Source organism: Nilaparvata lugens, chromosome Y, assembly GCF_014356525.2.
Source record: "Nilaparvata lugens isolate BPH chromosome Y, ASM1435652v1, whole genome shotgun sequence".
Classification (NCBI taxonomy): domain Eukaryota; kingdom Metazoa; phylum Arthropoda; class Insecta; order Hemiptera; family Delphacidae; genus Nilaparvata; species Nilaparvata lugens.
This window is the reverse complement of record NC_052519.1, coordinates 3794046-3817286: the sequence shown is the minus strand read 5'-3', so window position 1 is coordinate 3817286 and position 23241 is coordinate 3794046. Positions and strand designations below refer to the sequence as shown.

Here is a 23241-nt window from a genome sequence, read left to right as displayed (position 1 = left end):
CTATCTAGGTCATCTATGAAAACGGCATTTTAAATTAATATATTGAAACAATGAGTAGAACTTGGACATCAATACTAGAATTCTAAAACTCAACAATTTCCATAAAGTTAGGTTATTGTTGATAATAGCCTGTTAGGTACTTTAAACCACATTATTAACACTGAATCTCAAGTTCATTTTGTTGATTCTTGTAATTCAAATCAAATTGTAAAATAGAATTCAACATCATAAACACAAATCAAAGATTCAAATTCAAATTACGAGGCACAGGTCAGTTAATCAGTTTGTACAACCAATTTTCTGCATTATCAAAGGCTATACGATATCGATAAAGTACAATGTATCGATAACAGAATCTCGATATATATTGTCACATTCTGAGGTGACCGCATTTGTCGTGTCATGAGGCGACAAATGCGGTCGATTTTCATTTTTGCACCTCCCGACAAATGCGGTCAGCGACAGAGTGGGTCACATTCCTGAGGTGACCACATCTGTCTTGTCAAGAGGCGACAAATGCGGTCGATTTTCATTTTTGCAACTCCCGACAAATGCGGTCAGCGACAGAGTGGGTCACATTCCTGAGGTGACCGCATTTGTCGTGTCAAGAGGCGACAAATGCGGTCGATTTTTATTTCTGCACCTCCCGACAAATGCGGTCAGCGACAGAGTGGGTCACATTCCTGAGGTGACCGCATTTGTCGTGTCATGAGGCGACAAATGCGGTCGAAAAAATGACCCACTTTGTCGTCGACCCAGTATGGCGCTATACCGTCACCAATACGTAAGTTATTAGAATGATTTTATTTGCAGTTTCTATAATAAAATGTAGATGGAGGAAAAATGTTGTGTACATCACGAGCGAAAAATACTTTTTCTCCCTCAGGAAAATTGCTGCCCTCGGCTTCGCCTCGGGCTTCAAACTTTTTCCCACAGGGAGAAAAAGTCGTACTTTTCACTCTAGATATACAAATAACTATTATTTTCACCTTTGAATTCAATTTTTTACTCCTCTATGCTATTGTGCGCTTGGTGCTTGGATTTATTGAGGTACCGGTATCGAACATTACTTGAAGCATTATGTCTCTATTCAGTATCATCTTTTACACTCAACTGCGAAGCAGTTCAAAATATCTTTAGAAACATCATTTGTATGCATGTATCTATTATTGCATCAATGAAAATTGTTGATTCTTTCTTATTAGGCTCTATCTTATTTTTTCTAACAGTATTGATGCAGATCTAAGCAATCTCTCAAGATACCCTTAAATGACAACAGCATGCACTTTTAGGCTATAATAATGTAGTGTATTCATTATTGTATCAATGTTCACTAGACTATTTGAATCGAATGAATCGCTCTTTATCATTTTACAAACAATATAAATAGTACTGCACTTGTGGTAGTACTGCATATATATAGTACTGCAATATAAATAGTACTGCAATATAAATATTACTGCATATATATAGTACTGCAATATAAATAGTACCTACTGCACAGTACAGAACTTATGGTTTCCAAAGAAACGACCAATAATACACATGGAAAGTGAAAATCGTTATTCAGATTTCTTATTCGAAATAAGAATGTGGAACATAATACAGTCTCAGTTTCTACATTAGATTGTGAACGCTATTACTGTTTGTAAAACAAAATAATTCAAGAGATTCTGCGAAAATTGATCAGGAATTTCATCAAATGAAGCTTTTAGTAAGTAGCGGCCGGTTCTAACCTTCCATTTGGATAAATTTCCTTTATATTTTTTCCAAACGATACAATTAATAAAGTTATCAATACAGAAAATATATTTTTCTATTGTGTAATATTACATTTTTTCTCACATTGGAATCGAATCTTCAATTCGAGATCTATGAAACTTTATAGTAAATATCAGAGTCATCGATATACGGACAAACTTTTCGACTGAGAATTTTTTATCGTAAATGATTGTTGCATTGTTCCATGGTGTCACCGAGGCTGGGTTGACAGAACAGAATTAATAGATAAATGGTTTATTTAAATCGAGATGATATATAAAAATTAAAATAATAGTTTCAAAATAAAGTTTTATTGAGAACAAATATAAAATGTGAATTCTAAACTTGTAATTTATAATTTTGTTGTTGACGTGTCATGAAGTCATCACTGATTTTGAGATGTGGTTTTTTGTTCTGACGACGAGGCTTCCTTGTAGCTTTGTCTTTTCCTGTTCTTCTCTCTGAAACATGGCTGGCTGATGGGTGTTGTAACTTTGTGCTCTTTAAATAATTTTCTATTCAAGTGAATTTATTAATGTTTTAATTTGAGTTTTAATCAGTTTATAGTGTTCTATTTTGTCTGTTCATTGATTTGTGTGTATACAAGCCAATAGCCACTGTTTTTTTCAACTGTAAACTAGATAAGTATTTAGTTTGTAGTAACTGTAGATGCTTAGGCTTGTAAGATATAATTCTTTGTCTATTTGTATAATATTTTGCCAAAATTCATCTGAAGATTATAAGTTCATTTGCTCTGAAAATTGGATTTCTCATTCATAGGCGATAGATCCATTCATAATTTATCAAGAATCTATTACGTTGGAGCCGATAAATTTCCTTAGGTTAATAGGTGAAATGCCATCCAGCCGATTTAGGAAAAATTGGTAGCACGGCAATTGATATGAATGAAAAGTATACTTGAATGTGAGCTCTGTAAAAATTGTCTCACTGATTAATTTTCAAACATTCAAAGTGAAATTGATTGGTGTTTAGTTTATCATAACCCACAACAGGTCAGGTTCACCATATAATAATATGTTCCCTAATCATTGGGAACATCATCTCCGCCAACAAAGCCTCATAATGATGATATAATAATTTTTTATGATAGTCTTCTAACATTATATAATATGACATGTATACAAATAGAGAAATAAACTTAATTTACACTACCATAGGCTATATCATAATAAGTAGTAAAAATTTATTCAGATCTCCATAATCATTAAGATTCTGTGTCTACCTCAAGAAACTAATTTCAGCTTATATTGGTGTGTGTTTCGAATTCATAATTATTATAATCTAGAATATGTGAATACCATACTCACTCTATTTTTAATATTTTAGATGTTGCCTCAGGACTTTCTCGAAGACCATCCCGAACTGATGATAAGAGTCTAACAAAACTCGCAACCTGGATGCTCTTGGTGGAGAAAGTTGGATCCGTGTCCTGAGAAAGGTATCAGTACAACTCGTTTATAATAAATAGGTAATAATAGTAATTTTTGCTGCAACATTTCAGTAGAAATCTTGGGTATTCTTTGTGCGAGTTATCTTTTGCAATATACCTACTGAGAGTACAACTTATTCAATGGTAAATGGATTTGGTAGACTTTTTTCAAAGATTATGTCCCAAGGACTCTAGTTATGGATTATAAGAAAAGTTGGGTCAACAATTTTGCATAATCAACACTTAGTTTACATAATTCAACACTAAGTAAATCAAACCTAATCTTGGTTAGAAAAGAACTCTTCAACGCTATAAAATACTCAATCAACTAAATATTTTTCAAATGTTTTTTAAAGATCTTCAAATCATCATTACTTACTATTGTGAGTCATCATGTGGTAATCTGCTCTGTTTCGTGTATTGTACTCATGTATATTCAAATTTTGATCTGCACCACTCGTTTTCACATACATTATAACTTCATATATAGCCTATACAAAGATTGTACTGTTAAAAAAGCTATTTTTTATGTAACGGCCTACAAGAATCTAATTTATCCACTTTCCCCCATACACCTGAGTGCCTTCTTTTGAATCTTGAACACTCTGACCAAATCTTGTTGTGATGAATTACCTCATACTAAAATATATATCAAACCTGATATGTGATAGTATACCACGCAGTTGACTGTATTTTTCATCATTCAACCTAGCCTAACTGGTATAATACCTCAGGCTAAAACCTGGAGGAATGCATCTTTATGTAATAAAGAGTTGTATTGAATACATATTGATATAGAACTTTTCCATAATCGAAAAATACTGTTTTTGTTGTCAAATAACTATTTAACTAACTTAGTCCAGTCATCAGGTATTTTGTGCTGAAAAAACTCTGAACATGCTAATTTTTTTCGTGCAATTATTCTGGAGTATTAGTTAGCTTGAATATAAAAAGTTTAAATTCTAGCCCTGGAGCTTTTTACAGGGTGCCCCAAAAACCTTGGATTTTCGTCAAATCGAGCCTTCGGACAGAAAAAGTCACTCTTGTCTGGGCGTAATTTTGTGTTCTACAGCATGAGACCAGGTAGACCGTTCAATCTCAGATAGATTTCCAGGTACACCAATAACAATGTTCCTTGTATTTCGAAAACATTGAGATTTTGCACTATGATATAGGTTTCTAAGATCATGTTCGACCAGAATTACTCTTCAAATGCACTTCATTTCAGTATTTACTAGTGGATAGGCGCGCATAAGCTCACCTCAAGGATCAGAATTTCAAACATTCACAACTTTTGACACAATGATCGGATCTTCTAATTGCTATGTTTGACCCAGTGGCTGACATAGTATAACCAATTAGCTGATATTGGGTGTCAGCTATTGGAAAATATAAATCAATAGCATTGAAATGAATATGAATGTGAAATCACTCTCATTAATGAGTTATTATTGCGGATGAAATTAGCACTACTTGGTTTTAACACAGTCCCTAGATGTCACTATGCGTCAGCTACTGGTGACAAGGTCTATAGAAATAGTTAAGGTTTTATAGACCTTGACTGGTGAATGTGCTGAAAACAAAATACATTTTGTTTTGTTATTGTTTCAAAATAATTATTACTTCATAATATTTTATGATACACTCAACTTGAAGTTTTCTTAAGAAATTCTTTAGACCAATGGATGATTTTCGAGAATTTTTAGACACCATAATCTCAACAATTGTTTTGCCGCCAGAAGTGATACCCAGTTACGAAATTATAAAAAAAAACTACAGAACCATTCTGAAAGATTGAAGTCGGTATAATGAAATGATTTGCTTAAAAATCATTTGTCATCGGTCTGCCGATGAGTGAGCATCTCCTAGTTGAAAGCTCATCAGTTTTTAGATAGCCTGTAATAGTTTGTCGCTCCCGTGCTTGTTTATTGTCCTTTTTGAGTTCAGATAGCCTAAAAGTTTTACAAATAATACTACTTAGTGACAAATGTGGCAGATAAATGTAAAAAATGTAATGATGTTACACAAGTGAAAGACAGTGTCAAGTGTACCTCCTGTAACAGTGCCTTCCACCCGACCTGTTTGGATAGAACTGACTCCAACGATCCAAATAAAAAATCATCCCTCCGAAAAAACTGGAAATGTGAACAATGCAATCAGAATGATCGTCAAGACAAAGCCTGTGACCAGTCACAAGACATTCTTGAAGTTATAAATGCATTCCGAAAAGAAAACAACGAGAAACTCGACGCTATGCAGGGCAATTTGAATAAGGTCAGTAACGATATTAGTGAACTAAAAATACAGTTCAAGGATGTAACTGCTAAGTGTGATAAAAACTCTGAAGAAATAGACAGACTAACTCTTGCTAATAATAAATTATCAACTGAAGTTGAAGATTTGAAATTAGAGGTAGCCAATCTCCAGCAACATACACGCAAAAACAATATTGTGATCTCGGGTATCCCTGTAACTAGAGGTGAAAATGTGTGTGCAATACTGCAGAGTTTGGCACTTCAACTCAATATTCCATTTGACAGATATGCTATTTCTGCCGCACACAGACTCCCTAATAGAAATAAAAACTTTCCTCCATCAATTGTTGTGAACTTTGTATCGAGGGTCGTGAAAGCAGAATGGCTGTACGCACGAAAGCAAACTAAAAATCTTTCTGCCAGAAATATTCATGTTAATTTCCCGGAAACTACAATATTTATTAATGAGCACTTGTCTCCACATATGGGTGCCATCTTCAACCATGCAAGAGCTCTCTGCAAGGCTGGAAAACTAGCCAGCGTCTCGGTCAACGATTGCAGAGTACTTGTTAAAAAACATCAAGCAGGACCGGTAATTCGTATAACTTCAATGGCCCAATTGAATGATTTAACATCACAGACTCTTACTGATGAAAATGCTGCATAGCTCAGCAAACTAGATTAAGGATCAGAAAATTACAATTACTTGCAAATACCGATACCACACTTATTCGTAATTATAGTGTATTAATCTTAACTCACTTCTATTTATTGTCAAGATACTATAATTTAATTTTCTTCAGCTATCTATTTTTTTTCTAGTCTGTTCTTTAATCATTAATAAGTGTATACTTATAGATCATACTCCAGGAAACAATTACATAATGTAAAAGAAAAATTCATATTTGAGAACTTGTTATTATGACGTACAGTACTGGAATGGCAGGAATAAAAATTGCCTATTACCTAATGTTTGAGGGTTAAATATTACCATGCTTTAGCTTGAAGTAGCAGATCTTACTGTCATTTTAACTAGTATGTAATTAGCTGGTGTATAGAAAATTATCAACTGATGATTCTGTAATAGACATATATTTTTAAAGTCTGAACATAAAAGAGAATAAATTACCAGTTTGATTTTTGGAAATATATTCCAATCTATCCAACGATAAAATATTCTATAATCATAATAATATTATCCATCATTATTATCGTTCACACAAGTTCTTACTATAAATTCAAAATTACTAGCACACCGCAATAATTTCTTGAAACGAGAATGTATAATTCAGTATAATCTTACTTTATCCATATTATCTTCTTATATTACCTACATATTTAAATAAAATCTATCTTTACTAAACTTATAGATGTAAATAATTCAAATGATATCATTTAGGCCTACACTCTTATATTACCAATGTGACACTAACACAAATGATAAACTTCATTTTTAATTTTTAATGCCTCGTGTCATATCGTAGTTGGCTGGTTATAAGTTTCCTAAGCAAAGATCGCTGGCTTTAACGCTAGTAATGTTGGTTGAAGCAGCCCTACCGTTATCATTACTACAGGTACCTGTAGAATTATCTAATCTATTATTGCACCCGAATTCTTCCTAGTTTTTCTTTCTGCTTATCCATTGAATCATTCAACTATAAAGAATAACTCGACTTACCATTCATGTATGAACAAATGTATCACATAGCTGAATGAAGCATTGTAAATTTAGATTTTTAAAATACAAAATTTTAATAAGACATTTAACCCTCCTATTCAAACCGGTTGTATAAAATTCTGCAAGGTTTCAAACATGATTTGATGTTTTATTTTGAAAATAAATTAATCATTTGCATTCTATTCCTCGTACTCCCATTACTATGTGGGTTATTTTATTCTTATTATTTTTATTCTCTTTTTCGTCTTAGAAATTTTTCCTTTGATTAGGGTATTGCAATCACTGGCTATATGTTATGAGTGTGTAGGCCTACTTCACGATTGTAAGTGAGCATTTTATATTTTATTTTTCAATTGTGTATGCACATGCGAGCGGCAAACGATTTTACTTTTTTCCTTTTCGTCTTAATGGATGATTTCGTTGATAATTTGGTTGATATGAGAGACGTGTATACTAGCATTTTTGAAGATTTTAGTCTGTTTAATTTTTCTACTGGGGAGTAGGGTGACCAATGAGTGATTGTTTGAGTGAGCAGCAGAGTGACTGCTCCCCAGTAAAAAAATTGATGTTGAATTAATAAGAATTATAGGTGATCTTAAAGGAGGATCTGCGCCGGGCATTGATAAAATTCCAGCTTCGTTAATTAAGAAAAATATTAATTCTTTGAAAATACCATTACTTCATATCATTAATTGTAGCTTTTTGCATAGAGTCTTCCCTGAAAACTTAAAAGTTGGAAAAGTCGTTCCCATATATAAGTCTGGCCCTAAAAGTCATTTTGTTAGTTACCGACCTATCAATTTAGTCAGTGTCATATCCAAAGTCATCGAGAAAGCAGTTAGGCATCAATTAGAAGTAGAAGGAAAAGGGGCAGTTGAGATCAAAATCAGCTGTTTTCTTCCCCCTCCCCTCCCCACAAGGTCGTCCCCACCGCCCCCCCCCCGGCCTAGGCAGGGTCGGTTTGTGATGTCATCAGCTGTTCAGTGACATCACTTGACCTCGCCCGCCAAAATTTCCCTCCTTTTTTCCTAACCTCAAAGACAACATAACCTCTAAATCTTTTTTCCTGCCATGGGAATTTTCCCTCCATTTTTTTTTCTATCCTCAAAACTACTAGAAGATTAGACAACATAACCACCAAATCTTTTTTTCCCCGCCATAAGCAGGGGTGCGCGCATACGCTCAGTGTCACTAGTGCAAGAGAGTATTGATTTCACAGCCACACACTCAATTGTTTGTGTTGTAATATGAAAAAGACAGTAAGTGAAGTTGGGAAAAGAAGAGAAGAGAGAGAGACAAATGAAATAGAATATATTTTGGTTTAACACACACACAAAGTACATTTATATATACAATAGGTATTACATAAAATCAATTACATATTCATGGTCATCATTGATTTTTTGATGTAGCCATGCAAAGCATGGGCAATCTGCAATGAACATCTATAGTTATGTCTATCAGCACTCAACAATGATGATGATGATGATGATGAAGCCAAAGGTAATTCATTATTAACACTATTCTGCTGTGTTGTAGTTGCAAGAGATTCTTGTATACATAGACGTATTTCCTCCAATAATGTAAGTAAATGATGTTCTTCACAATAGACATGTGAAACTGAGCTACTACATTTCTTTAACAGTCCATCAAGGTTTGGTGGACTAAAATCAGAAGCATACTCACACGAAATATCAATAATTCGAACATTATCGTGAATTAAACCATCTAATTGTTTGTATAGGAGAGTCATTTCCTTTTTAGAAAAGAGAAAAACAACTACGTTGTTCAGTTTAGTTGGTAATTGTCAGTGACTAGGTCAATGACCAAGGCTGCTATTACGTTACAAACTTGCTATTGATTTTCTCCTAGAAAGAGGAACAGCACAATATTTAGCTGGCAGGAATGAAGGCTTAATAATTGTTGTTGGGAATGAATAATTTGTTACTTTGCTTCTTGTGCTCTGTGGCCTACACAACTACTTTTTTCTACCCCTTCCACATTGGGGTAGGGCATGTAAAAAACTGTCACATTGCCACTATGGATTAAATTGCTCTGGTGGCCTTCTTCTTGCTTTACCTTCCCCTCTCCCCCCCATTGGGGTAGGTCATGTAAAAACTGACACAAGACAAACTTGCTATATTGATTTTCCTCTAGAACAAGAACTACCAGTTCAGTTTAATACGTCAGTGTTTCAGTATTTGTTCAGACACTAACTTATATTACAGGTGTTGAACCCATACCGACCAGTCAAGCAGCTTACCTCAATTGTAATTGAATTGATTTTCTCCCTATTGTAGTTCTTCCTAGTATTTTCTCTCTATTATCTATTACTGTAGTGTTAAGAGTAGGTATTGAAGAGAAGAAGAAGAAAGAGAAAAAAATTATTTCACATATAGTTAGATACAACTAGTTAGACACACCCACTGCACTAGTGTCTTCCATGGTGGCTCGGAGTCCACCTAAAATTGAAGGGGCCACAAGTCAAACTTGCTACATTGATTTTCCTCTAGAACAAGAACTACCAGTTCAGTTTAATATGTCAGTGTTTCAGTATTTTGTTCAGGCACTAACTTATATTACAGGTGTTGAACCCATACTGACCAGTCAAGCAGCTTACCTCAATTGTAATTGAATTGATTTTCTCCCTATTGTAGTTCTTCCTAATATTTTCTCTCCATTATCTATTACTGTAGTGTTAAGAGTAGGTATTAAAGAGAAGAAGAAGAGAGAGAAAAAAAATTATTTCACATATAGTTAGATACAACTAGTTAGACACACCCACTGCACTAGTGTCTTCCATGGTGGCTCGGAGTCCACCTAAAATTGAAGGGGTCCATGTATCCAATGTCATGGCTCATATGACAAAATGGTTCCACCTGTAAGGGGGCTGTTCACCAATAAATCTATATGCTTATTACTATCCTACTATCCTAAATACTCTCGACACTTGGTATATGGCTGTTGCAGGGGTTTCAATTTAGATTTTTTCTTTGTTCTCGAGTAAATTGTAAATATGACATGCGCACATGTCTACATGTCTCATTTCCATTTATAGAATTTCTTGAAGCAATTGACAATAGTTCAGTTGTGAGTTGTGATTCATACTGTCACAAAGAGGTGTTGTTTAGCAATATAACAGAAAAAAGACGATAGTTCAGTTGTGAGTTGTGATTCATACTGACACAAAGAGGTGTTGTTAGCAATATCACAGAAAAAAGAAGAAGAAGAAGAGGTGTACACCATATCTTCATCACTCTCTACATCACCCTCAATAGCTTGCAGTAGTGCCAACCGGTTAACTTTGTTTTTTCATCAGATAACCATCATTATCATCTTACGAAAATGTGCTGTTCGGATAGAGAAAAAAAGTCCAATTGTTTGTGTCAAAATTGTTGTCAATACACAAGTGGTACCAGGTGGATTGTAGAAGTTGTGTTTGATCTCAACAATACACATGTTAGAGAACCATTTGGTTCTGCAGAGAATTTCCTAGGCATAATGAGCAATACTTTCTTCCATGCCACCGTTATTCATTCTTTTAACAATGGACAAGGATTAGTTATCGATTTTCCCACAAGTAGAACGTATTGTGAGATGGTAGAAGCCATTGACCCTGAACTACATGATTGGGTTATTAAAAATATTTACTCGATATAGTCATTTTATGAATATAAAGGTAATACCTATTTGTGAACCATTCCATTTTTGTGTGTTGTTCTAGTGTAAACTGTGTGTCATTAGTCAACTTGCAAGAATGCCTACAATAGAGATTTGTGTAACTTGCTATGCATAGTGGCATACATAATTTGTGTGATTTGTGAGTGAGGTTATGAGTGGAGTCTGTTTGGATGGGTAAACTTTTTTTTCTTATTGAACACAAGCTGATACAATCGCTGAATCTGCATGTCTCATTCTCATGCACTGTTGTTCAATATTGTAGCTTATTTCGCACTGGGTGACCACTGGGTGACCACTGGGTGACCACTGGGTGACCACTGGGTGACCACTAGTGACCACTAGGTGACCACTGGGTGACCACTGGGTGACCACTGGGTGACCACTGGGTGACCACTAGTGACCACTGGGTGACCACTGGGTGACCACTGGGTGACCACTGAGTGACCAACTATTTTAATAATTATGTACCTTTCAAAAGAAATGACAAGAAGTAAAATGACGCTCTGTTTGACTTTACAATTGTTTCAACACATGTGAAATCTCTTTTTCGTACTGTCAAATCAATTTCAAACCATAATCTGTTTAGATATTCATTTTGAATATGAATTAAACACAAAAAGTTCCACAATTTTCTTGTTGAACACAAGCTGATACAATCGATCGCGGAATCTGCATGTCTTATTCTCATGCACTGTTGTTCAATATTGTAGCTTATTTCGCACTGGTGACCACTGGGTGACCACTGGGTGATAGGGCTGAGAGTGAGAGAGAAAGAGAGTGAACAGTGAGTGGACAGTGGGGGGTGAGGGAGTGAGACAGTGAGTGAGAGAGAGTGAGTGAGAGTCACACAAAACTTCTCACAATGCCAATGTAGGCTGTCTGTCATTTATAATTAAACTTGAGAGCAAAGTGTAAATACCAGTAGACATAAGGAATGAGTTGTATTTTGTATTTAATTTGAGGTATTGTAAATAGTGGAAATGTAACATTATAATATTAATAAAGAAATTATTGTAACTTATTCGACTTTGATTATATATCCCAACAATCCTATCCACACCTAAGTTTGGGCTCAGGGGTGGAGTGGGTCGCTGAAATTGCTTCGCTGAAAGTAAGGCGATTTTTACCTATATGGTAGTTTTGTGTGACTCTCACTCACCCACTGTCTCACTCCCTCCCTCCCTGTCCACTCACTGTTCAATCACTGATCACTCACTGTTCACTCTCTCTCTCTCTCTCTCTCTCTCTCACTCGACACTAGTGCAGTGGGCATGGTCCCTACAATTTTTAGGTGGACTCCAAGCCACCATTGTGCAATTGGTATGATGATTGTATAGTGTTAGTTTTGTGTAACTCTCACTCACCCTCTCTCACCCACTGTTCACTCTCTTCCTCTCTCACTCTCAGCCCCTACAGTGGGAACATTTTTGAGATGTGAACCCCACTTTCACATTAGTCAACTTGCAAGAATGCCTACAATAGAGGTATGTGTAACTCAGCTAGACACTTTGCACACAAGTTTAATTATAAATGTCAGACAGCCTACATTTGGCATTGTGTGAAGTTACTCGAGTGCAAAGTGTAAAGCAAGTTGACTAATGTGAAATTGGGTTCACATCTCAATAATGTTCCCACTGTAGGGGCTGAGAGTGAGAGAGAAAGAGAGTGAACAGTGAGTGAGACAGTGAGTGAGAGAGGGTGAGTGAGAGTCACACAAAACTTCTCACAATGCCAATGTAGGCTGTCTGACATTTTATAATTAAACTTGAGAGCAAAGTGTAAATCCCAGTAGACATAAGGAAAGATTTGTATTTGTATTTAATTTGAGGTATTGTAAATAGTGGAAAATGTAACATTATAATATTAATGAAGAAATTATTGTAACTTATTCGACTTTGATTATTTATCCCAACAATCCTATCCACACCTAAGTTTGGGCTCAGGGGGTGGAGTGGGGTCGCTGAAATTGCTTCGCTGAAAGTAAGGCGATTTTACCTATATGATGATGATGATTCTCTGTATTAATTATATTTTCTGCACTGTGAAAAAACAAAATTGGCATCATTGTGAACCTAGAAAAGGATAGTATCACTGGCTCTGCTTTGTTGAATAATAGACAAGGGTAGCAAAAACCAAAGTTGTTCAAATAAAGAATTGTATGTGTCTAACTATTGGTTAGAGGAGGAATTTGAGAGCTCTAACATTGATTTGAATTATAAAATTAGAATTAAGCTAGATGTTCTAAAACATAATCCCAGTAGACATAAGGAAAGAGTTGTATTTTGTATTTAATTTGTGGTATTGTAAATGGTGGAAAATGTAACATTATAATATTAATAAAGAAATTATTGTAACTTATTCGACTTTGATTATATATCCCATGTTGTTGGTGAGTAGTAGTAGTAGTTTTGTGTGTGTGTGTTGCACTTTGTTTTTATAGATTTCTACCAGAGTTTGTAAACCTTCTCTCTTTTCAAATTCAATCCAATAACGGTGTTTGTTGAAGTCTGCAATGTTGTCTGCATGTAAAACACACAAAAACGTATCTGGTAATAGAAGTTCAAACTCAATATCACCTTCTGAGTCAGGGTCCACTAATTTTAGCACAATCTTTAAACCGTGTTGACTGAGAATAGTTTTCGCTCTATAAATTCGAAATATCTCCTGTGGCCACCAATTTACTACTAGTGTTGGAGGAAATGTAAAAATCTCTTGTTTAGCTTTCATGTTGAAAGCTTCTAAACAGAAAGAAGAAGATGCTGTTCCTTGTGTATCCATTTTTCCACCACCCTTCCTATTCTGCAACAATGTGTATACACACACACACGCCCACACACACACACACACAGTATTTTTTGATAGAATATTGCCTAAGCTGAGGTGTGTGTTTTGTGTATTTTATATGAAGTGAGATTATAATACACTGCTACTTTAGTAAGGTCCACGTTTTAATGACAGTAGATAAAAGATAAAGAAGAATAGTAATGTTGATTCTCTCTGTATTAATTATCTTTCTGCACTGTGAAAAACAAAATTGGCATCATTGTGAACCTAGAAAAGGATAGTATCACCGGCGGCTGCTTTGTTGAATAATAGACAAGGGTAGCAAAACCAAAGTTGTTCAAAATACTGTCATTTATAACGTAGGCAAAATCAATAAGTATCTTTATTCTGACGAGAGAGAGAGTGACTGGGAGGTCAAAGAGTCATTCACCAGCAAAACAAAAAATCAATAAGACGACTTTGTCGAGAGAGAGATACACTGGTCGTCTGAGTTTACTGATTACAATTCACACAAGTCTTAGCTGAGGGGCGCTTGGTGGCGGCAAGGGGGGTGGTGGTGACACGTCACTCCTCCTTCCCTCCCTCCTCTGTGTGTGTCTGTGCAAGGGGGGGTGGTGGTGGTGGAGTTCTTGCATGCAAGACGCAAAACATCATTTGAATAATTTATTGAGACAATGACAAGAGTGTGCAAAAACATCATTTGAATAATTTATTGGGACAATGACAAGAGTCTACTAGCCTACCCTATCATTATCCCCTTCGACCCTCGCCATCCCACTTCTGTTGAGACTTACCACCTCCACCTCGCACTTTCTCCTGTTTGTTAATCACATAAAACAGTTTCAATTTGACCGGGATGTTCTATTGCTGCCTGAAAACTCAAATGGAACACTTGTCTCTCTGTATAAGCAACCATTGACTTACCAGCCAGCAGCCTGTGTGTGTGTGTGTGAGCCATTTTTTGAGAGGAATTGTCGTGTATAAGCAACTACCATTGATCACACACACTTACCAGCCAGCAGCCTGTGTGTGCCATTATTATTTGATTGAGAGAGAGAAATTGTCGTCATTGTTAACAAAAACTTCTTCTTTTTCAAAGGTATGTTTCACAACTATTTGTAACATCTTCTTTTCTCATTAAAATTATTTCAAAGCAAAAAATCTGAAAAAACAACCTCCTTTTGGAGCATCAGTGTCTATGTCCCATAAAAAATACTTAGTAACGTACAAATGTTGTCAGGATTTCTTTGACATTACATCGCATATGTTTAAATTTCAAAATAAGAGTAGATATATCGATCCATTCATTTTGAGAGAAATTAACCCCCAGAGAGATATTGTTCATTTGACAGAAACCCCAAAAAGTATACTTTTGATTTTATTATGAGAAACCTAATGTATTTTCACTACTATAGGTAGTGGACACAAATGATGATAACAAACACACTAACGTGAAAAAATACTAGAGTAAATATTATCATAGCATTTTTTCTTGTGTAAATAAATAAAAAAATGACACCAAATGAACTATGGACCTGTATCGAATTACGAAAAGATATGGAGAGTGTTTGTGTAATTTAGTTAGAAATATGAAAATAACCTATTCATCTTACAGTTTAGCATTGAATAATGCTAGAAGGTTTGCTAATAATGGTTGGTATCTCCAATTCAGTTTTGTTGCAAATACCTCCATGTTCTTTCGAACATATTCTAGCCATGGATGGTAAAATCTGGTATTACAATTGTATAAAATTAACTTTTCAATTATACCACTTGGGCTATCACTCATAAATACACACTGAATTCACCGTCATTTGTGAATTATAATTGGTGGTCTGGTCTTTTTACAAGAAGCACACCCACAACAAATGAACGAATTTTTTTAGGTGACTGCTAACAAATTTACTCGCAGACATAGGAAAATATCTATTGTTTAAAGAAAGAACAAGCTTTTGGCGATGCAATTTCAGCGACCCCTATCACATGACCTTGGCTCCACCCATCACTGCTCTCAGCCTGGATGACTTCACATTGGATTACAACCTTCTCTGCTCACATTGCACAACATTATGCAACAATCTAGAATAGTTATGTTTGCGCAGGAGTGGGGTCACTGAAATTGCATTGCCGAAAGTAAAGTAAGGTGATTTTTTACCTATATGATAACAAACACACCAACGTGAAAAATACTAGAGTAAATATTATCGTAGCATTTTTTTCTTGTGTAAATAAATTAAAAAAATGACACCAAATGAACTATGGTCCTGTGTCGAATGACAAAAGATATGGAAAGTGTTTTGTGTAATTTAGTTCTGTGGCTGGATGCACATAAGATGGAAGTCCATTTTAGCACTTTTCCAGTAGAGCAAAAAGTGTTGCATCCAAGTATGACTCGTAGCATTTACTAGTATTGAAATAGAAGTAATTGTACTACTTGATTGATTATTTGAAACCTTTAACATTTTTTTGACAAAATTGTTGCTTTATTTTACTTGAAAAACTAAACAGGTAATAATCTTTTTTCATTGTTACTTTGTATGTAAATATTTGTTGCTGTATTATGTTTTTTCTACCGTAGGTGATTTGTAGTAGTAACTACAAATATGGCACCTATTAAACGGAAAAGATTGGCACAAACTGCAGAAGAAGAAGAAGAAGAAGAACAGCAGACAACAGCTGTTAGTGGAGCGGGAAAGGACAAAACAGCACAAAGATATAATCCATTGAGTTTATTAGAGAATGAATTTAGAGGGTGTTTGAAAACTTATTATTATAACAATTATGCACACAGTAAATCCGGTCACGAACCATTTAAAGACTACAATCCAATGTTTAATGGTTTACAAAATTATATTTACAATTTATTAGCACATGAGTTTCATACAAGCGGCGCATTAGAGTTTAATATTGTGGTGGAATCTACATACCAGAAAATAAATAAAGACAGTCAAGAAATTGTTGAGATAGCCGATGTGGCTTTTAAAACAATCAATTTTATTGTTACAACATTAGACAATTTAGAAAAACAGATTTGCGATTCATTTCTTAATTTACTTATAGAAGAGACAAACTATCAAGGAAAATCCAGTGGTTGGTCCTTACAAAATATTGACGGATTGATGCTGAGAATTAATAGATACAGACCATTGAAAGAACCAAATGGTTCTTCATATATTAAGCTACCCAACAGTATAACGTCTAAACATTGTATCATAAACCCACAGAATCAAACAGATTCTAAATGTTTTATGTATGCATTACTAGCGCGACACATTAAAGGTAGTTGTAAATTTTGTGTTGATAATCGTTATTTTCGTTTGTTAAACAACAGCAATCCAATATATAATTTCAATAACATTGATTTTCCAACCCCAATTAGTCAACTAGATAGATTCGAAAAGAATAACCCGACAGTTTCTGTTAATGTATACGGTATTGACGATGAAAATCTAATTTATCCGCGACGAATTAGCGAAACAATTAGACAAGACCATTTTGATTTGTTACTGCTTGTTGAAAAGGCGGACACCGATGATGATGATGATGAGGAAGAGGGCGGGGATGAGGGAACAACTGATGTAGCTACATGTAAAGTAGAAACCAATTCACACTATTGTTTAATTGTCGATTTTGAAAAACTTGTTAGGAAACAATTAACAAAACATTATGGGAAAATATTAATCTGCCGTCGATGTTTCTCTTATTATAACTCTTGTCGAGATGGAGAGAGACGAATGAAAGAACACGAAGAATTTTGTTCTCAGCAGAAAGTAACCAGGGTTTCTATGCCAAAAATTCAAGAGGATGGTACACCGCCATTTTTAGAATTTAAAAACCCATTGAGAGAGTATAAACTACCCCTAACCTGTTATGCTGATTTCGAATGTCTTCTCGTTAAACCAACATCATCATCATCATCACCAGCAAACTCAGAGTCTGATGATAATAATGATGGTGATGATGATGATGGAGAAATTTATAGCACTGCACAGAGGAGGTCAAAGGGAACAACAACAAAAATAAAGCACAACCATGTCGTCATGTCCTACTGTTTGTATTTCGTTAGGGATGAAACACAAATACCGGACAGTTCGTCACTAACACAGAAAATACCGTCACGTCCTATACTTTATAGAGGAGAAGATGCTGCCATACATTTTCTAACCACTTCAACTGAATATGCTACCCAGGTCATAGAGTCGTTAGATGAACATCATATTGGCATGTACCCATTAACAAGAGAACAGGAGCAAATGCATTCTGATGCAAAATTTTGCGACGCATGCGAAAAGCCTTTTGAAAACGACAAAGTTTATGATCATTGTCATCTCACTGGTTACTACAGGACTGCTCTTTGCAATGCATGTAACTTACAAAGACAACGCCAAACATACATCACAGTATTTCTACACAATTCAGCATCCTATGACACCCACCTAATTGTCTCTGCACTCGGTTCCGTTTGTAGTAATAAATTTGAAAAATTACACGTAATTCCTCAGACAAGTGAAAAGTATATATATTTTACTATACATTTGTCCAATCAACTCCATCTCAGATTTCTTGATTCGTTCAAATTTCTACCCGATAGTTTGGATTCGTTAACCTCTAACCTTTTACAACCAGCTGGTCCTACACCATCTATCAAGGAAATAGCTGGTATTCTCAAACACACATCGAAACATTTCAAACAACAAAGTTTACCTCTTGTATCACGTAAAGGAGTTTTTCCATACGAATATTGTGATTCTTGGGCTAAAATGAACGAGGAAAGTTTACCACCTATAGAAGAATTTTACAGTTCTCTTTGTGATAGTACAATAAGTGCAGACGATTATCGGCATGCACAAACGGTTTGGAAACACTTCAATTGTCACACACTTGGTCAATACAGTGACTTATATTTGAAAACAGACGTACTACTCCTAGCTGACATAATGGAATCTTTTCGCAACATTAGTCTCGAGACTTTCAAACTGGACCCAGCACACTATTTTGCACTTCCTGGTTTTTCTTTTGATGCTATGCTTAAATACACTAAAATTAGGTTGGAACTTCTAACAGATTACTCGATGTACGCATTTCTCCATTACTCTATCAGGGGTGGAATAGTTACGTGTGTTCACAGACATGCAGTTGCAAATAATCACTGTACTGGGGCACCTTACAATACCCAAAAACCCAACAGTTTTCTAGCTTTTATGGACATTAACAATTTATACGAATTTGCCATGTCTGCTGCTCTACCAAGGTCAAATTTTGCTTGGATGAGTCAATATGAAATAGACAATGCTGTTGCCAACATGAAAAATTGGAGCGAGGACCAAACAGTAGGCTATGTGTTAGAAGTAGACATAGAATACCCAAAAGACTTGCACGACGCACACAACGATTTTCCTTTTCTGGCAAGAAATCAAAAAGTTTTCCCATCCAATCAGACTCGACTCATAACCTCACTTACAAATCACACAAATTATGTATGCCACTATTTACTGTTGAAACAAGCTATAGAACACTGATTGAAATTGACAAACATTCGTAGAGGCATTTCTTTTGAACAAAGCAAATTTCTAGAACCATACATAAGTTTGAACACACAGCTAAGACAACAGTCTAAGAATATATTTCAAAAAGATTTCCACAAATTACTCAACAATGTGATTTTCGGTAAATCGTGTATGAATTTATGGAAACAAATGGATTTAAAGTTGGTTAATAACGAGAAATTGCTATTGAAATATATAGCTCGTCCCTCGTTCAAAGATCGTTTGATTTTTGGAAAGAACATATGTGGTATAACTCTACACAAGGAAAATATTTTGCTAAACAACCCTATTTACATTGGTTTTTCGATTTTAGATTTGAGTAAAATAGTAATGTATTCATTCCATTATGATGTAATTAGAAAGATATATGGTCCCTGTGCCAAACTCCTCTATCAAGACACGGATAGTCTGATGTACCTGATTAAAACCGTGGACTTTTATTGTGACATAAGGACAAATGAAGATTTGAAAAATTGGCTAGACACGTCAAATTATCCTGTAGATCACCCAGCTTATTCAACACATAACCGTTTGGTTGTTGGAAAGATGAAAGATGAATTTGCTTCTAAAGCTCCTTATCAGTTTCTGGGTTTACGGTCAAAACTATGGGCATGCAGATTGTATAATGGAATTAATGGTCAACAACAGCAGCAACATTTCGATAAAGAAACAGAAGATAGATTAGAAAATGAACGTAAAGTAGGTCTAATTGAAAAAGCCAAGGGTGTAAAACGATGTATATTGTCACGCAAATTAACAGCACAACATCCAAAGTCTAATCAATACATTTCATTTCAAGACTATTTTAATTGCCTATTCGAAGGTACAGAGGTGTACAGAAGCCAGAATTTAATTAGATCGAAAAAACATAAAGTAATGACAATTTCACAAAATAGGAAGGCGCTTAGTTGTCAGGATGAGAAACGGTATATCTTTAGTGATAAAATTAGTACATTAGCTTTAGGACACTATAAAATTCCACTATTAACAGATGAGGGACCTGTTGTGTCTTCTACAACCTCAACCTCTACATCCTACTCTCCTTAACCCTTAGAGAAAAGAACATCTTCTAGTAGCAAATAATTTTATTTGTTGTGTTACAGATGATATCAAAATTATTAGGTTGTATGTTGATTCCACCGAAATAAGTTACAATATTGAACAGCAGTGCATGAGAATAAGACATGCAGATTCCGCGATTGTATCAGCTTGTGTTCAACGAGAAAATTTTGGAACTTATTGAGTTAAATTCATATTTAAAATGGATATAAACAGGTTATGGTTTGAAGTTGAATTGACAGTGCGAAAAGCTGATTTTACATGTGTTGAAACAATTGTAAAGTCAAACAGTGCGTCATTTTACTTCTCGTCATTTCTTTTGAAAGGTACATAATTATTAAATAGTGAAATACTCATCAACTTCAACCTTATAGAGACTCTATAGTGTGTGTGTGTGTGTGTGTGTGTGTTTATTCGTGTTTTTATATATATAAGTCTTTTCACTTATTCTTGTATGTTACCAACAACACTGACACTATATTTGTTTGTTATTCAGAAGAAAATCATAATGTTTCAAAAATGTATGTGTTTTTGTCAAATCAAATTTGTGACTTGTATGTCACTAACACACTCTAGTGTTTCACATGTTTAAGAAATCTTTCACATATAAATATTAAAATTGTTTGTTATAAGATTTGTGACTTGTGTATGTCACTAACACACTCTAGTGTTTCACATGTTTTTAGAAATCTTTCACATATAACTATTAAAAATTATTAATATAGGTTACTAACACTCTTAAATACACTCAATCATGTTTGTTTATCAAAAGAGAATCGAAAAAGTTTTTGTGTGTTCATTACCATAATGTGTTAATAAAAAAAGAAAACATAACTGAATCACACTGTGTCTCTTTCTTTCTTCTCTTTTCCTTACTCAAACTACACTAAACACACAACTGAAAACTGTGTCAGTTGTAGAGGAAAATCAATATAGTAAGTTTGTCTTGTGACAGTTTTTTTAGATGCCCTACCCCAATGGGGGAGAAGGGGTAGAAAAAACAAATTATTCATTCCAACATCAATCATTCAGCTTCCATTCCTGCCGGCTTGTTAGCCAATCAATAGCTACAAAGGTAAGTGCAGAGGTAAGAGAAGACGCGGGGTAAATTATGCAACCCGCTGTACACCAAATCAATACTCTCTTCTGGGTCTAGTGTTTATGCACTTACAAACCTTACTGGGGTAAGGTGGAAATCAATAGAGAGCTAAAAAAGTAATATTATATTTCAATAGCCTATTAGATGTACAACAAATATTTGTGTGTGTGTGTGTCTGTGAAATCAAATACTTGCTCACTGAGCGCTGTGCACGCACTTAGCAGTCTGTGTAATAGACGTCTGGTACTACTTCTTAAATATTTAATTTTAATAGCCTATTTCATATTACAACACAAACAATTGAGTGTGAAATCAATACTCTAGCACGTGCGCGCACCCCTGGCGGGAAAAAAAAGAGGTTGTCTAAATCTGTGGATAGAAAAAAAAATGGAGGGAAAATTCCCATGGCGGGAAAAGATTTAGAGGTTATGTTGTCTTTGAGGTTAGGAAAAAGGAGGGAAATTCCCATGGCAGGAAATTCAGAGGTTATGTTGTCTATTTGAGGTTAGGGGAAAAAAGGAGGGAAATTTTGGCGGGCGAGGTCAAGTGACGTCACTGAACAGCTGATGACGTCACAAACCGACCCTGCCTAGGCCGGGGGGGTGGTGGGGACGACCTTTGGGGGAGGGAAGGGGGAAGAAAACAGCTGATTTCGATCTTAACTGCCCCTTTTCCTTCTACTATTAGAGAAATACTTGATAAATAATAACATTCTATTCGAGAATCAATTTGGTTTCAGAAAGGACAAAAATCTTAATGACAACCTTTTCCTCTTAACCAATCAAATACATAATTTAATTTCTGTTAACAAAAAAGTTCTTCTGACCTTCATTGATTTAGCTAAAGCTTTCGATTCGATTGATAGCGATATTATTTAAAAAAAAACTGAAGTATATTGGTGTTCGGGGTGCTTCTCTCCAGTGGTTTGAGAGCTACTTTAGTGGAAGGAGTCAAGTTGTTTCTATCTTGGACAAAGAGAGTGCACCAATTAATAACCACTTTGGAGTTATTCAGGGTAGCACTCTGGGCCCAATACTGTTTTTAATTTATATAAATAACCTGAGTAAGGTGAATATTGATAATAGTCATATATATTTGTATGCAGACGATACCGCGTTGTTTTTTGAGGGAAACAACTGGGATGAGGTTTTTCACACAGCTGAGGTAGGATTGGGTGTTGTGAAGGACTGGTTTGATGATAATTGACTAACCATCAATATCGGCAAGACGAAATACCTACCTATTTCCATTAGAGCCAGTGGTGATCCAATCGGTCTAGAACTGAAATTACACACCTGTGGCGCACAGAATAATTATACACAATGTCAGTTTGAGTGTATTGAACGAGTATATGAATATGAATACCTCGGCGTGATATTTGATTGTCGGCTGAAATGGAGCAATCATATACACTACCTTAGAAATAGGCTCCGAAAATTTATTTATGTTTTTGTATCATTATGCGGAATCCTTACATCCACTATAATAAAACAAGTTTATTTTGCTTACATTCAGTCCATCTTACAGTATGGTATTATAGCTTGGGGTGGTACATTCAAAACTACATTGGCTCCTTTATCAACTGTTCAGAAACTTATAATGAAAAGCGCCTTACGCAAACCACTAACATATCCATCAGATTATCTCTTTGAAGAATTTAAGGTATTAAATGTACAACAATTATACATAAGAACCCTAACCTTGTATATATTCAAACACAAACACAAATTTTGGCGATGCAATTTCAGCAACCCCTATCATGTGACCTTGGCTCCACCCATCACTGCTCTCAGCCTGGATGACTTCACATTGGATTACAACCTTCTCTGCTCACATTGCACAACATTATGCAACAATCTAGAATAGTTATGTTTGCGCAGGAGTGGGGTCACTGAAATTGCATTGCCGAAAGTAAAGTAAGGTGATTT

At 35.2% G+C, this 23241-nt stretch overlaps 1 protein-coding gene across 1 annotated transcript in view; it reads left to right on the top strand.

Moving 5' to 3' along the window:
* The first annotated feature begins 4273 nt into the window (after window positions 1-4273).
* The window catches only part of LOC111051821, a 116618-nt gene continuing 97650 nt past the window's right edge, over window positions 4274-23241 (top strand). Inside the window, exon 1 of the mRNA XM_039443578.1 lies at window positions 4274-4294. The gene's annotated coding sequence lies outside the window, so the exon portion shown is untranslated. The remainder of the gene's footprint in view (window positions 4295-23241) is intronic.